At 37.1% G+C, this 16,305-nt stretch overlaps 1 long non-coding RNA gene across 2 annotated transcripts in view; it reads left to right on the forward strand.

Annotated features, from left to right (window-relative positions):
* Positions 1-687: 687 nt before the first annotated feature.
* LOC144307180 (uncharacterized) overlaps positions 688-16,305 on the forward strand; it is an 87,232-nt gene continuing 71,614 nt past the window's right edge. The window contains exon 1 of one of the 2 annotated variants that reach the window (XR_013374108.1): positions 688-765. This is a non-coding gene — a long non-coding RNA (uncharacterized LOC144307180). Of the gene's footprint in view, positions 826-16,305 lie in introns of both variants that reach the window. The other variant, XR_013374109.1, reaches the window with a different exon arrangement.

The raw sequence follows: 16,305 nt of genomic DNA on the forward strand, positions 1-16,305 counted from the left end.
ATGCTTGATGATAAAATCTTAGTCTCACAACACTCCTTCTTTCCCATGGGGTATCAGTTTTTAGATTGGGCTCAATTTGGAAATTTCTCTTCCCACCAAGAGAAGTTGGGCTAAAACTCTGAGAATGAAATTTTCAAGTTAGAATAGAAAGCACATTTCTAGTAGCTGGTTATAGACATTTTTAAAGATTCTATTGCAGAGGGCAAAATATCTACCTAGAAACAGTGGGATATAACTCTGTTATTTTGTCTGAATTCTGAATGATTGTAGACATGTATCCTGTATTAGCTCTCTCATATAAGAAATTGGCCCAACACATGCTTGGATGGGGAAAGGACAGCATGGGGTCAAGAAAAAAAAAAGAAAAGGAAAATAAGAGAAAGAAGTAAAGAGAGGTAAGAGGCTAGGGGCTTCATTAATTCTTGTGAGGGAATTTAATATTAGAATCTCATTATTTATAGTTTTTATATAATTATGCTAACACATATACAAAAACCTTTTAAGTTTCAATTTCATAATGTTGGGTTCAGTTATTCTCAACCACTTTTTGCTTTTCTTCCCCCTAGATTCCCAGGTCAAAGAATATCTTCCGATACTGTTAAATATAGATATCTGGACTGAATTGAACTTATATGACAATTGCAGTCAAGATTCTGGAACTCAGAATGGGCAAACCAGGTAAGCCGTGCCAATTTTAGAATGTTGTTTTAATAAGGCTTATTCCTGTCTGGGTCGGCTGCATTTTACATATGCAATCACTAGGCTGTGAGTATGAAGAGTTATTGCCATGACAACCAGGACTGACTGACTTATCTTTCAGAAATGGTAACAATTCAGCATGTTTGTAGATGATACCTGTGGTTCTCAATGACTTTCTAGAAGGTCATACAGTTTTGGCAGTGGTTCTCAGTGGAAAGACCACTCATAAGAAAAAATGTGAGTTAAGTTCTAGTCATGCCTCTCCATGAGCCAAACGTGGAACCTCAGGCAAATCTACTGGGGCCTCAGTTTCTTCATCCATTTAATAGGAAACTGTAGGCTGGATTATTTAGTCTTTAAAGTTTACAGTTTTAAATTTCTCTCATGCCATAGATTTATATATTATGAGCATGTAGAGTAAGACAATGTATCTACTCACTCTATAGTCATGTAAATATTCTGTGAACTCTTTTTTCATCTTACCTTCAGAACTGGCAACCTTCTCTCCTGATTTTTTTTCTCTCCTGATTTTGATTAAAAAAGAACAATTCCAAACTCTTGGAGGTTAAAAATAATTTCACGAGTAACGATGAATCTAAACATTTTTTGAGCGATAGATGCTTTATTGGGCTGCAAGGATGATTTTTTTCAAGGTAATAGACTTGAATGGTTCAACTCATTTGATACACATGTTTACACTGGAATTTTTTAAAACATCAAAGCATGTATTTCAACCAGCAGTTGCTTATTTTGATTATTGTTCACAATGGAAATATGAACTAGCTCTGCTTTGCAAATTTATTCTTTGTTCTGGTTGGTTGTGTGTAGTGACTGGCAATCTATTTTATTTTATATTTATTTATTTTTAAAATTTATTTATTCATGAGAGAGACACAGAGAGTGAAAGAGAGAGAGAGAGAGAGAGAGAGAGGCACATATATAGGCAGAGGGAGAAGCAGACTCCATTCCATGCAGGGAGCCTGACGTGGGACTTCATCCCAGGTGTCCAGGACCACACCCTGGGCTGAAGGTGGCATTAAACCACTGAGCCACCCACCCAGGCTGCCCCAGGCAATCCATTTTAAATATCATTTATATACTAGCTATCTAACTCCTGGTTTTGTGTAATGTAAAACAAGGTTTCATAATGAACAGTGTTGTCTAAGTGCCCTGCCTCTTCATTATTTTCAAAGCTAGCTATGATAGTATGGTTTGCGAGTCAGATGTCCTCATTATTCTAAAATATAGACTGACTCAAGTTTAGATGTTTTCTTGCTCAAAGGACTTCGAGAGAATTTTTCCATAGCACTTAGTCATTGCCCTTTCACAATCCCTCCTCCCCTAGCTTCTAATTAGGCTCCTTGGGTAACTGGAATTGTCCTTTCCTTGGAGTGAATACCAACTTGTTGGTTGCTTGGTATGGAGACCAAAATATGAACTTGCTTCTTTTGGTCCATATTGCTGTTGTGCCTTTGGCAGGTGACGTTGATTCAGATTTGTCTTCTTACGTTGGTCCTTCTTATCTGTTCACTCTTTCATCTTTATTTCCTGTTCTCTCTTCCCTGCTATTTCCTTAATCTAACACCTTTTATCAGGTCTTCCAATATTTCCCTCCCCATTCCCTTAAATATTCCTAGACTGTCATGTGAATTTATGTGCTTGCCTTTATTCTCATTTGACTTACAAGCTCACTCTTTCATAACCATGGCAGGCTTCACGGGCATGAGACCTGTGCAGTTACATGGACCCCACACTGAGAAGACCTCATCTCATGCTTGGTTTACTGCTCTGCTGTTGCCATCTTGAAATTTGTAATAAGCTTTAAACAAGGACCTCTGCCTGTTTTATTTGCAATAGGCCCCACAAATTACATAGCTGTTGCTGATTGTAGCTATTTTTTTCCCTTTCTAGTTGGGTAAGTGGTTTTGTTTTAGTTCATCTCTTTTTCATTTCTCATCATGTTTTTTTTATTTATTGCCTTCCTGTGGTACATCATTTTGACTGCTATTTTAATATAGCCATATTTAGCTCTGTTTCTTTCTCACATCCGTCAGGAACATTTAGCATTATATAAAAATAGTATTTGGTCAACGTTTGATTGGCCACCCTGACTAAAGGAGAAGGGAGTGAGAGAATCAATGAAGATTACAATTCATATAGGGAGTAATCATTTTGGAGAACATTGTGTGGTTTTTCACCTTTAGGAGAATTACCTTTTAATTCATGTTTGCTCAGGTTAATTGGTTTGCACTCCCTGAATACACAATAATTGGTGGTTGGGGAGCCTGCTGAGTGGCATAGACTAGCTAACCTGAGGTTAAATATCTCTGCTAATAAAGGAGATGGATTGTTCTTGCATTTTCTGTTTTTAGACATACGAAAAAGGAATTATTTTTTGGTTTTCACAAGTTTACTTGAGGGGGTTAGTAGGATATAAGGCTTTTCTCATAATATTCTAACACCAGTTTTGACAAACCAAATGGCCTATTCTTGCCTTTTTACCTAGTGGCAGAATGAGTCACTTTACTCTGTGATACTATCTTCCCAGAAGCATTGAAATAGTAATGAAGTCTGATGTGCCTCTAGGTTGACCTAGCTGCCTAGGTGTTAGTTATCTTGGTTTGCTTGTTTTGTTTTGTTTTTAAACACATCTTCTCATATCCCTTATTAGGTGCCAGTTCTAATCACTTTAAAAATGCAAAGTCAATTAATCCTAGGAATTAGGTGCTATTAATTATCCTCATCCTGTATTTGAGGAAACAGAGACACAAATAAATTGTATAATCTTCCCAACGACAAGTCTAACATGAAAATTTGAACCCAGGCAATCTGTCTCAGGTCTGAGTGCCATGCTGCTTTTCTAATGGATGATCTGTTTAATTTTATCTACTCAGACCCTGAGAGCAATGGAAACCTAGATGATTGATGAAATGGAATCTTAACATAGTAAAGGACTTCCTATTTCTTTAACTTCTCTTCAGTTGGCAATATATAATAATAAGTAAGGGAATGTGTAAAAAAAACCCAGGCAGACCTAGATATTAAAAGTGCATATGACTCTAAAGCAGATATATATGAGATGCCGTTCTGGATCCTACTGAGATGAATACTTGACAGTGTATTCCTGGGAACTAACATTAGAGAGATGCTTCACTAACTGTCACAATCCCTTTTGGAAACTTGTGATCACAGCTGGCGACATTGCTGACATCTTTTATCTGTTGCCATACTTTTTCTTTTGGCTAGACATTATAGAGTGTGGAGTTAGATGGCCAATCAATGTGCTGCATCAGAATCAATAGATCTCAGTAAGCATTCCATTAGGCCCAGGAGCCTTTCCATTTCTCAGTCCTGTCTAGGTTTTGCACACTCTTTCATGAAAAAAGAGAGTTTGGGGATTATTTTCTCTACCTGTAGCTTCTCATGGACAAATGCATCCCCTATTATTGTAGAAATCTAGTCAATAAAGCTGTCAGAATTTAAAAAATATTGACAGTAGAGCCAAGTTCAGTGTGCTTAACCTCTGTAGTAAGTTCTGGGTGTAAAATATAAGAGAGGGAAATGATATTTATAGGAAAGTGCCTTGAAGTTTAAAAATAAGTTAAAAAATGTTAGTTGGTAGAAAAGAATCCCTGACTTGAAGTTGGCGAGTTTGGTTTTTGACTTGGTTCGGCCACTAAGAATACTGTGCAGTTAATGAAATCCCTGCAAAATGATAGTTGATCTGATAACTTTTTAGTGTTCATAATGCTCCCAATACTAATTTTTTTTACTTTAAATGAGTTTTATTCTCACAAATTCATTTCAATCCTAGGGGGATAGGAATATATAGAATTTATGTGATCCAAATGAGAAACGGCATATGGCTATTGTTATTATGATCTCTAGCCTTCCTTTTTATGGCACATAAATACCTCTTCTTGTTACTTGCCCTCTCTCACAGTCCGCCCCCCTCCCTGCTGATAGCAAGTCAGAACCCATATGACAACTTTGTGTGTATTTTAGAACTTAAGAAAATTTTCACTGAGTTATCTCTTTAGGCAGATAGGGCTACTGTGGTTAGCTTTACCTTCTACACATCTTAATTTCTCTCTTAGAATCCTAGAAATTATGCCCACTTCAAATAACACTTTCATACATAAATCAGGTTAATGCTAGCATCTGTAATGGATGAATGTCAAGCCTCAAGTTACTTTATACAAATTGGGTATTCTTGACCAACTGGTAGCTTTGTTTCAAGCTTTTTTTTGTTTCAAGCTTTGCCTTTAGAAGGCATCAGAAGCACCTGAAAGAAGTATTAAACCCAAGACTGGTTGATGTCTCAGAGTTTCTGGTTCAGTTGGTCTGGAATGGGCCCAAAAATGTGCATTTCTAATAAATTCTCAGGAGATGCTGATGCTGTTGATTCAGGGACAATGCTTTGGAGACCACTCAGCTGGTGTGTGTTCTTAACACATAACATATGGACTATATTTCTTGAGGATTTCTAATCTTTACTTGAGAGAGAGGAGAGAAGGGTAATTGATGGAGAGAAGGGTAATCAATGGAGGAGCAGGAAACCTGACTTGTAAGGAAGTGAGGGCTCCGAGTTCTGGCATTGCCTCTGTTCAGCTGCGTGACCCTTGCAAGTAACTTCATCTCTCTGAACCTTATTTTCCTGTTGGTAAAATGGGAATATGCTAATACCGGTCCTGTGTAAAACAAGGCACTGTTGAAATCAATTGAGATGAATATGGGGTGACACAATTATCTTAAAAGTGGATATCTCCTTTCCCCTTTGGATAAGAACCATCTTTTGAAAGGAAAATATCTTGACAGTTTACTTGGGGGTGGCGGTCCAAGGTCTGAAAGAAGAAAAAGGAAAGTAAAACTGCTCTGAAAGAGAAATACCTGGGAGCTTGGAAGAAGCCAACACCCACAGAGGAGAGAGGGAACTAAGTTAAAAAGGGCAGCAGTTTACCAAAGCATCTTTTAGGCAGTGATAGCTACTGTTCATTTGTCAGTTGTTTGTGTTTCTGGACATAAAGCTTCTCTGTCTTCCTGAACTTTCGGTAAAATTGTGGTTTTGTTGGTGAAAATCAGTGAAGAGAAAGTGAGTTCTGTGTCTGGCTCAGTTTGGAGCAGAGACAAGAGGATGCCTAGGGTATATGAGCAAGGCACGAAAGCAACGAACACATGGAAGCAGGATCTCTGAGCTGGAATTCATCACTGAAACCTTAGCCCCTGAAAATGTGGTAAAGGCTCAACCTATGAAATTTCATGAGATTAACGGTATCAGACATGTGTGTAGGAAAGGCCTAACGTGAATGCTGCAAATATATGATTAATTGTTCTTAGACATACCAAAGGACATAGAAAATGATGACATTTATAGTGGTATTGCTTAAATTTTCAGGGTCTTCTTATTTATTCATTCATATATTATTTGCATTATTATGCTTTCCATTATACTTTCATTGGGCTTTTAAATTTTATTTTAAGTTTAGGTGTGGATGCATCTTCTAAAAACTACAAAATTACCCAAACAGAACAGATTGAATTTCAAGGTTAGGAAGTTTTTCTAATAATAATTTATGGTCCAGGTATTATGTGATGAAGTAAGGTATTGTGCATGTAGGTATCACCCTGAGACTATGTTTGCCAAATGTTGGATCAAAAATTGGGAAAAACTTTTCTAGCTTTAGTTGGAAGTCTGCTTAGAATGTATTAATGATTATTTCTAAAGAATGGTGCATATACTCAGGTATTTTTTAGCAAAATGGTTTGATTTGGAGAGATTTTGTCTCATGCAAGATTGTCCATTTCCTTCTGAAATTTTAAGAATAGACTGTCCCTTAATTTCTATGAACATTATAACACCTATCATGAAATAATTTACGAAAGACTGTAAATTTTGCATTTTCACCTTTGAGAGTTATTTTTCCCCCAAGCCTCTCTTTTTTGGAGTATTTGCAAAGCTCTGCAAATGACAAGCACATCCACAATGCAAAGAATAATCTTTCTGTTGGGCTGTTCCTGGGGTAGTGATTAGCAGTATCTTCACTGAATATTTAACTTCCTCAAAATTGCTTATCTGTGCTGTGGATCAGTGAAAGATCTGGGTGAGCTGTCACTACTTTACATAATTAAGTTTTTCTTGCCAAAAAAAAAAAAAAAGTAACAAAATATGGAGTGAAAGAAGCCTAAGGTTGGGCTTTTAAAACATTTTCTCTTTATGTTACTTCCCCATTTAAAATAACCCGAAACAAAAGCAAAATAGTTGAGACTGAGGAGGAATTTTATGCAGATCAGTGAGGCTGACAGCTCACATTTTCTTGCAAAACCCTTAAGAATCTTCCTCCGCAGACCCCTCCGCAGTGAGTGATAAATAGTAAATGCCATAAAGAAAACAATTTCCCATTGTTCAAAACTGACTGGTTTGGTGTGTGGGTGAGGGGAAGGACAGGGTAGAGGGAAGTTTCATTGTAAGGAAGATAAAGTCAGAGAAAACAACTCAGGTACTGCAATGATAGATAATTCAAGCTTTTCATATCATTTTAAATTAGTACAAAGTCATAGCACAGGATTTCTGCTTAGTCTCATTTTTCCTGTGCAGAAAATAGGCCCCAGAATGAGAAAGTCATATAATCTGAATGCTTAGATGGAATGTCCAGTCACCAAGAATGTGCGGATGAACACCGACTTTGCTTGTTTAGCTGCTCGCAGTCCCTATTTCCCTCTCATTTGAGTGGGCTAGTGTACCCAGGGGGTTCCCCACCCCTGTATTTATTGAGCTTGCTAATGTCTGGGGGTGTCTTTCCCTGGTTACTGTAATAGGGAAAATTGCATTTGCTTATCTATCACAAATGAAAATCACCTGGGGAATAGAAAGTATTTTCAATTCTGCTACCATTATTTCAGAAGCAATCAAATGCAGAGGAATGAAAGTCAAACATAGAGAAAAATGCTGATAGATTGGGCAATCTGCATGGCTCTCTGGGACCATCATTATTTCCGTGTTCAAGAGGAAAATGCACATTTGAAAGATGGTAAATTCCATCGTATGCAATCAATCGTTCATCTATAGCAAAAATAATTGTGGAGGAGGTAGTAGTTTTGAATTGAACTATGTAGCCATCCCTGCTTCTTTGTTTGTTTGTTTGTTTCAAGAGATACTAAATCTTTAACATTATGTGGATATTCCTGCTCCATTAGAACACAGCTCCTAGATGATTTTCAAAAATTTGGTATTCAGTACCAATCACCTGCTAATGAGGAGGTCAAAGTAAATACTGCAGCCACTAAGAGCAAGATACTTGACATTGCCTTTCTTCTAGGGCATTTTGTCCTTTTATTCCAGACTTTAAAAATAGGTTATCTGTCTGCATTTTGTGCATTTTTTCTACCTTTATAATCTGAAGGTGATTTTATTAATACAGTAAATCTTGGTTGACTGATACTTTAGGAAGATGCTTTTTCTGGGTAAACTAAAAGCCTGACATGGCTCTTCCTGATGTTCTTAAATATTTTATTAGCAATGTCTCTCCTCCACCCCCTTCCTATTCATAGTCTCCTTCAGTTTAATGATATAAAGCAGGTGGTGGGGTTGTCAAAACTAGGTTTCCATTAGAAACAATTTCTGAGAAGATGGTGTGTTTTCTTCCTTATTTTTCTCATTATTAGGTGTCTCAGGCTCAAAAGGCTTATATGGCAGTTTGGAGAAATATATATCCCGTTTGAAACCAATGTTCTGAGGGTTTTCAAGCCATGAAAATCAGATATCATAGTTTTTACTTTTTTTTTTTTTTACCTTTTAGAATGTGGATTCAGGGTTTCTCTTTTTCTTCCTAATTCTGACAAAAGCCCTATCTCCAACACCACCTCCCTCTTTTCCCTTTCTGGTACTGGATGGAACAGCATTAGCGAGGGCAGAGTCTTGTCATGATGCTGAGGCAAATTTCCCATCAGTCTTGATGTTTGGAGAAAAGCTGTTTAGTCCCTGACAACATTTTAAATTATTGATGGGTCAGAAATCCTGTCATTCTTATTTGTAACCCTTTTCCCCAAATAAATTGAAGCAGGACATTCAAATTATTATTTAGTGGAGGAAACTACAAATAGCTTTTCCTCCTTTTAGTTTTTTTTGTAAGAGAGAATTAAAGAGAAAAAAGAGAAAGAAAAGTGTCAGGGTATAATGGGGATATGATACTTCAGGATTCCCTTTGTTTGAATGGGACAGCCAGAGAGTTAATAGAAGCAAGGAGAGGGCTTTTCATGGCTTTAGTTAAGCTGACTTTAAAAGTTCCCATTCTCCTTCTTTCAAACCTTTTATTGAATATAATTACATATAGAGGGGGATCCCTGGGTGGCGCAGCGGTTTGGCGCCTGCCTTTGGCCCAGGGCGCGATCCTGGAGACCTGGGATCGAATCCCACATCGGGCTCCCGGTGCATGGAGCCTGCTTCTCCTTCTGCCTGTGTCTCTGCCTTTCTCTCTCTCTGTAACTATCATAAATAAATAAAAATTTAAAAAAATTTTTTTAATTACACATAGAAAAAGGCACATATCATAAGGACCTAGCTGGATGCATTTTCACAAATTATCCTACCATGTAATGGGTGTAAACATCCAGTACAAAAAACAGACTTAACAGCACCAGAAGCCCTCCTCATATACCCTTCCTGTTACTACCCCTCACTCCCAAGGGTGACACTACCATCCTACCTTCTAGCAACGCAGCATTTGCTTTGCTTGCTTTTTGTTGTTTAATATGAATGGAATAATACCTATGTACTCTTTAGTTTGGTTTCTTTTACTCAGTATTGTGTCTGTGAGATTCATCTATGTTGTTCCACGTAGCTTTAGATGGCTCATTTATCTGTTACCTTTAAATTATCTTAATTTGGTATTATACCTGTGAATAGCCATTTTCTTAGAGTGTGTATCGAGTGTGGTTAATTAAGAACACGGAATCTGAAACTAGGACATCTGTGCTGAAAATTCAGTTCTGTTTGTTAGACAAATCACCTCGGTTAAGTTACTCAAGCTTTCATTGCCTTAATATTCTTATCTGTAAAATGGGGCTAATGATACTGTCTTCCTTATGGGGTGAGTCTTTAATGAGGTAGATAGTAACTTGAATTAATAAATGAAAAGTTATTTATCAGAGTGCATGGCAAATGGTATGTAGGTGTCAGCTATTGCTAATTCTCCAATTCACACTTCATTTGCCTTCTTCTGTATTGCTTCAATCTCTAACTGACCAAAAGTAGGAAAGAAGTGCCTTTGACAGAAATAAAAGAAGTTCTTGATATCATTTGCCCTTTGCTCCCACTCCATTAATTTTAGACTTAATTACTTACATTTAATTTTCAATGGTTTACTGTTTAATTACAAACCCTAATTACTCACTGGGAATCTAATAAATAATAACGTTTAGTATATAGTAATGAAAATTTAGTTTGCTACAGAAACTTAGTTTCTCATAAAATGATACAGAGAAGTATTAGCGATAAGAAACTTCATAATTTATGCTTTAATTCCTTGGCCCATTCTTTATAGTTAGTATTGATAACATAGTACTGCCTTTACAGTATTTATATTTGAAGTATTTTATGGGAGGGTAGAGGTGGGGAAGAGGTGGTACCACAATCTGAATGACTGGAAGTGATGGAAAATTTTTCATTCTTCCCTTCCCTTTTCACCCTACTTACCTTCCCCTCACCTTCCATTCACATTTCATTTTGCTCAGATCCAGGATGAGCTGAGAACAACGGTGCAATATCATTTAGTGTAAAAAAACACATTAATAAATACTAAATTATTTATTTCTCCTCCTTTTTCCTCTCTCTTGGTATTTCCCCAACTAGCATCAGACTCGGGAAAGAGAGTTTCACGGACTCGAAAAGTGTTTATGGAAACTGTAGTGATGCTTTTTATAACAAAGGCTTTAGAATGGGACTAGATATTTTATTATTTAAATTGGACATTAAATCTCCTCAGTATATTGCTTGTGTTTTGTTATTCTTAGCAGCTTGAGTCTATAAAAAACTATGCTCTAAATGCCATCAGGTATTGTGTTTTCCTGAGAAAGTATTTCAAGAAAGTTCAGACAAAAATTACACCGTTACTGCCTATTGCCTTAATCTAAAAAATTCTTTGTATTTACCATTTCATTGATATATAATGTATGACACCAGAATTTTTAGAAGGCATAGGACAGAGATATTATAAATCTCAAGGGTAACTATCTTTGGAGAAAATCTTGACCAGTTTCTAATATCTGAAATTATAAACAATGTTTCAATATTACAGTGTATCTTGAAATACAAATCACTGAACATTTTGGTCAAAGTAAATAAATAACCGCCCTCGTCTCATGAGCTCCTTCTTATGTCATGAGATAGTAAGTATGCATGTGGAAACATGTGATGCTAGTAACCTCGGTTTTGAGTAGGTTTATCTATTAAACAAATTTTCAATATTTGAATAAGTTACATAGAAATAAACCCAAGCAAGGGGAGGAAAAAAATGCAAACTACCATATAATGGTATATACAGATATACATGGGAATTATACAGAGAATTCCCATGATCTTATGGTCCCCGTTAGTATTTCAAGATGAAATTTGATTAGTGATATTAAAATCATGTTTTGGGATCATATATTTTTGTTTTTGCTTAACATACTTACCATCATCATCCATTGTTTTCAAAGTTTCTCCTCAGTTAATGTTTATGTACATGTGTTTGGGTAAAGAAAGCAATGTATAGTTTTTCTACACTAGTGGATTAACCCTAAAGGAGTATCACCGGAGTTATTTTAAAGGATTTATGGTAGGATGACCCTGGTTTGCCTGGGATAGTCTAATTTTGGCACTGAAAGTCCCATGTCCTGGGAGGCTCCTCAATCTGGGCAGACTGGGACGGTTGGTCACTCTAATCTTCTTACCCTCAAACATCTCTACCACTAGCCTATCACAGAGCCTGAAATGGATCCTTTAGAGTGAGTACTGTGTTTTCAGGAGTCCCAAGTTAAAATGTAAACATATCAAGATACACACATTAATATTGGTTTTCTTTATTTTTTACTGGGTGTATGTTTATAAGCCATGTGGCTTCCACTTTAGATAGCAGAGAGCCAAGCCAGACAGAAGAGTAATTATTCATAGTGAAGTGAAAAGGAAAAGAACAACCATTTGTTAAGAACCTACTATGTGCTAAGGAGTTTGATGGGCTCTTAATAGAAATAGTTCAGGAATAAGGCACTGAGCCTCTGGAGAGGGTATGATATTGGGTTGGAGAGTGGGAAAGATGAAGAGTGAATCCTTCGGAGGAGCAAAGTCATTGCTTACCTGTGGTCAAACATAGGTTTGCTCCTAGGCTCTGCATCTTTCTGGCAACATAACTGCGACCTAAAGTTTTAACTTCCAACACAATTTTCTCATCATTAAAACTGGGATATGATACTTTCCTCATCAGATTTTGTGTTTCGTGAAAATTAGATGAAATGTGTGTAAAATACTTAGGGTAGTGCCTACTACCTAAAAGACAGTATATAAACAGAAGCTGCTACTTCTGTTGCTGTTATTCTATTTGCTCAGGGACACACTGCTCGGAGAGCTGTGGCTTCTAAGTGAATGATATTCGTTGTCATTTTCAAGAGCCTTTGTCTCTTTGACATGTAGGCTATCTGATGCCTTTGCTAGAAACTACTTGGCTTATTGTTGCATATGTGCATATGGTATACAAATAGAGGAAAAAAACACTACAAAAAGCAATTGGATTTGTTTATAAAGTCATAATCACAGGAGCATTGTTTTTCTTCTATGCTCCATTCTGGATCCTGTTCCATTAAGGTTCTCTCAGGCATCAATTCATTGCCTCCAATTTTTACGGGTTTTAAGTTACATTGAAGGTGCTATATAAATGCAAAATAATAAAAAAGGAGAACAATTTTGGGCATTTCCATATCTATGCTATCAAAAGGACTGCAAAAAATTCTTCATTTTCCCTCACATAGCTCTGCCTGAACATTATTTATGGTAGTAGCAAAACAGTCAACATGGAATGAGAATTCATCCAGCTAAGACATCTCAGTTATTCATAGGTGAACCGATGGCCTAAACCATCATTACATTTCACTAGCAACATTCCAGTGATACAGTCATGTAAAATTGAAATTGTAATGAAATGTAACTTTCCATGTATTCATGAATTTAAAAGGAAAGAAAGAATACTATTTCTTCCAACGGGTGTCAATTTGAAGTATGGTTTCTTATTTTTTTTATTTAGATATTACTAAAGATAGTACAGTATCTGTGGCAATGGGAGAACTTTCTTAATCCACTTGTATGCCCCAAATAAGGATCGATGTGAACACTTTAAATTGATCTATAAAGTCCTGATGTAAATATAAAGAGTAGAAAATCACACATTGTCAAGTATGTGAGGTATAGCAAAAAGTAGTTAGCACGATCCCCTCCTGTTACAAGTAAGAAATTTGTTTTGAGACTGCATACACAGATGAGTCACATCTAGGTCTTTTAATTTCAATTCTCTTTCCATTACATGGTTTTGTTTTGTTTCTAAGAAAAACCTCAGCAACTCGTTTTGGAGTAGGGTTCTAAGGAGAGACAGGGGTAATAGAGGTACCTTCCAAAATGCTCAAAAAGGTCCAATGGTTTTGACTATTTATTTTATATTATGGTTTTCATTTTTGATGATTTAAAAATGCTGGTAAAATATAATCGATATTATCAGGAAGACCATATAAGAGGTTGAGCAAAGTAACTTTGGAATAGTATCCGAAGTACCTAACAATAAGTTCTATTGAACTCTGGTAAAACTTCTAAGGAAGTGATCTGTTACTAATTAATTACCTGGTAACCTATGGGATATAGATTTTTTTTTTTTTATAGAAAATAAAGCAGTAAAAACAATGGGTAATTAAGCCTCATTTATTTTTGGTTCCTCACCCTATTTAGTTGAGAGCTTCTCACAGTGAAGTGTCTAGACCACCAGTGTCAAAATCAGTGTAGTGCTTGTTCAAAATGCAGGTTCCCAGGCTGTCAAACTTAATGGATTATAGTCTCTGAGAGATGGGGCTTGAGAATCAGCCTGTTAGTAACTTCCCCAGATGATTCTAAAGTACAGTAATGCTAAAGAACCATATCTAAGTGTTACTCTTTTATATTTGATTAATGGTTTGATAAACTAAAAGATAGATGGTCTTATGCATTACTTAGGTTTAGTGGTATTTGAAGAGGTGGCTGTACTAAGTGTTCTTTGAGATCTTTGTATTGTTATACAGAATAAATATTTCATTTTATGTGGGAGCATCTGAAAAGCCTACCACAGAAATTTCTTGGAACACAACGGTTGAGTCTATAAAGTGTGGCACTGTTGAGGTAGTTCTTTCGCATAAACCACTGGGATTTGAATAATGGACATGATGTCTGCTAGAATTCTACAATCAATAGGCTTACCTCAGAGATGGAAAAATGATGCCATGGAGCAGGAATTGGCAAACTTATTTTGTAAAAGGCCAGATAAATATTTTAGGCTTTATGGGTCATACTATCTCTGTTGCAACTATTCAACTCCTCTGTTGTAGTGTGAACACAGCCATAGATTTCATAAGTGGGTGAACATGGCTGTGTTCCATTTATATTTGACTTGATCCCTGTCAGAGAACATTTAATGTATAATTCAATCAATATTTAAAGTAAAAAACCAATAGCACAAGTATTCAATACATTTTGATAATTTGTATTTATATGAGAATATTGATAAGTTAAGTAAAAAAAAATATGGATGTGGTGTTTCTTTTACTTTCTGTTCTTATTTGTGATCCATTGGCCTTTTTACAAGTAATAAAACAGTGTGGTGGCTTCTAACCACAGCCACAAATTGCCCTGTCACCAACAGGTCAAGTCTGCTTCCACAACACTTTCAATTGGACCTGTGATTTGCTCTGTCCTAAAGAATGCAGCAGAGGTGATGTTCCAGTTCTAACCCTAGGCCTTGGGAAATCTTGAAGCTTCCATTCTTGTTCTAGGAACTAAGATGCAGAATGAAAATCCATGTGGAGAGGGAGCACCAGCTGCCCTTGACATCCCAGCTGCCTCAGTTGAGGTTCACACCAGTGAGTGAACCCAGCTTAGAACAGGCAAGCTCAGTCCAAATTACCAAGTCATAGAATACTGAGTTGGATCATGGTTTTTGTATGTTTTATTATGAAGCAGCAGGTAACATATACAAGGAAGAGCAAGGTAATAAGCTGAGTGTGAAAGGGGGAGGATGTGTTTAAAGTTTGAGAAGTATGAAATGGAGAAGGCATGAGATGGTATATCTCTGTGTTGTAGGGAAATATAGTAGGGCCACTGGAGACTACTAGGAATTCATTTGAGGTGAATGCACTCAAAACAGTTTAAAGTGAGGTCTATCAGAATGGTTACATGTGTTTTGCAGTAATAGTCCAGCTGTGCAGGTGCGGGCAATGAGTAAGTAGAGAATTGGACTGAATGGTGGAGGTGTGTGTGGGTATTTTAGCAGGTGAGCATCATGAAAAGAGAGAGAGGAAAGTGAGATATGAGTGTATGCAAGGGAGTGATTCCAATAATAAATTGGCATAGGGGAAGCTGACTGTGAGCTTCCTTGAGGATCGATGAACTGCTGGACCCTTAGGAGAGGGAGCAAAGAACTGTGAGAAGAGTCAAAGAGGGAATGAGCTGGAAAGATAGCAGCTGGTTGTCAGGGCATGCTAGAATTGAAATTAACTGTAGAGGGTGGGGGATGGTAGTCTTGCAACGATCCTATTTGTTCCAACTGAACCACCTTACCTAGGTTGCCTTCTGGTGCATTTGTATTTAGGGAAGGTGGAAACGAACCAGCAGCCGTTTTGTTTTTATGCTTAAGAATGGGGTGGGTGCTTTTGTAGCTCATGTACATTGTTGCCTGGTGTTGGTTTATCTCATTGCTGTGGGGCTGCATCCAGAAACTGTCAACACAGCACCTCTGGCTTCCTCCTTCAGCAACTCCAACCCCTGAATCAGGTATGTGTTTCACTCCCTCATGAAGGGTGTTTGTCTCCAGCAGAATGCCCAATTTGAGGTTGGATGTGGTGAAAGCCTGACAAGGCTCCAATCTGTCCTTGTGGGTTTTAATTTGGTTTTTCCCCATTTTATATTCAGCTTCCCTTTTAACTGCCTGCCCCGTGGAGTTCAAGTTCCAACACTGGACATGAAGATAATAGCCTTATAGAAGGCGAGTAACAAGCTCCCAATTCTGTTTTACTTATCAGATTTTCAGTGGTTCTGCTTCTGATCGATGCAGAAGGGGTCCAGTTTGTTTTTCGAATTGACAAGCTCTAGGGTATGAACATGTGAGTGGATGGGGATGGGGGAAGTTGCTTCTCTCTCTGCTTCTCCCCCTGCTTGTGCTGTCAAATAAATAAATAAATAAATAAAATCTTAAAAAAAATTATTAGTCTGGTGACTAGAGGGGAATTTGGGATTAACTCCCAGGATAAGGTGAATCTACATAACAGAGAAGGAGGAGGAGTACCACGTATAGAGTTGAGACCAGCTGAATCCAATGACAGGTGGATGCAGGCATGTTGCTTCAA

Source organism: Canis aureus, chromosome 38 (genome assembly GCF_053574225.1).
Source record: "Canis aureus isolate CA01 chromosome 38, VMU_Caureus_v.1.0, whole genome shotgun sequence".
Classification (NCBI taxonomy): domain Eukaryota; kingdom Metazoa; phylum Chordata; class Mammalia; order Carnivora; family Canidae; genus Canis; species Canis aureus.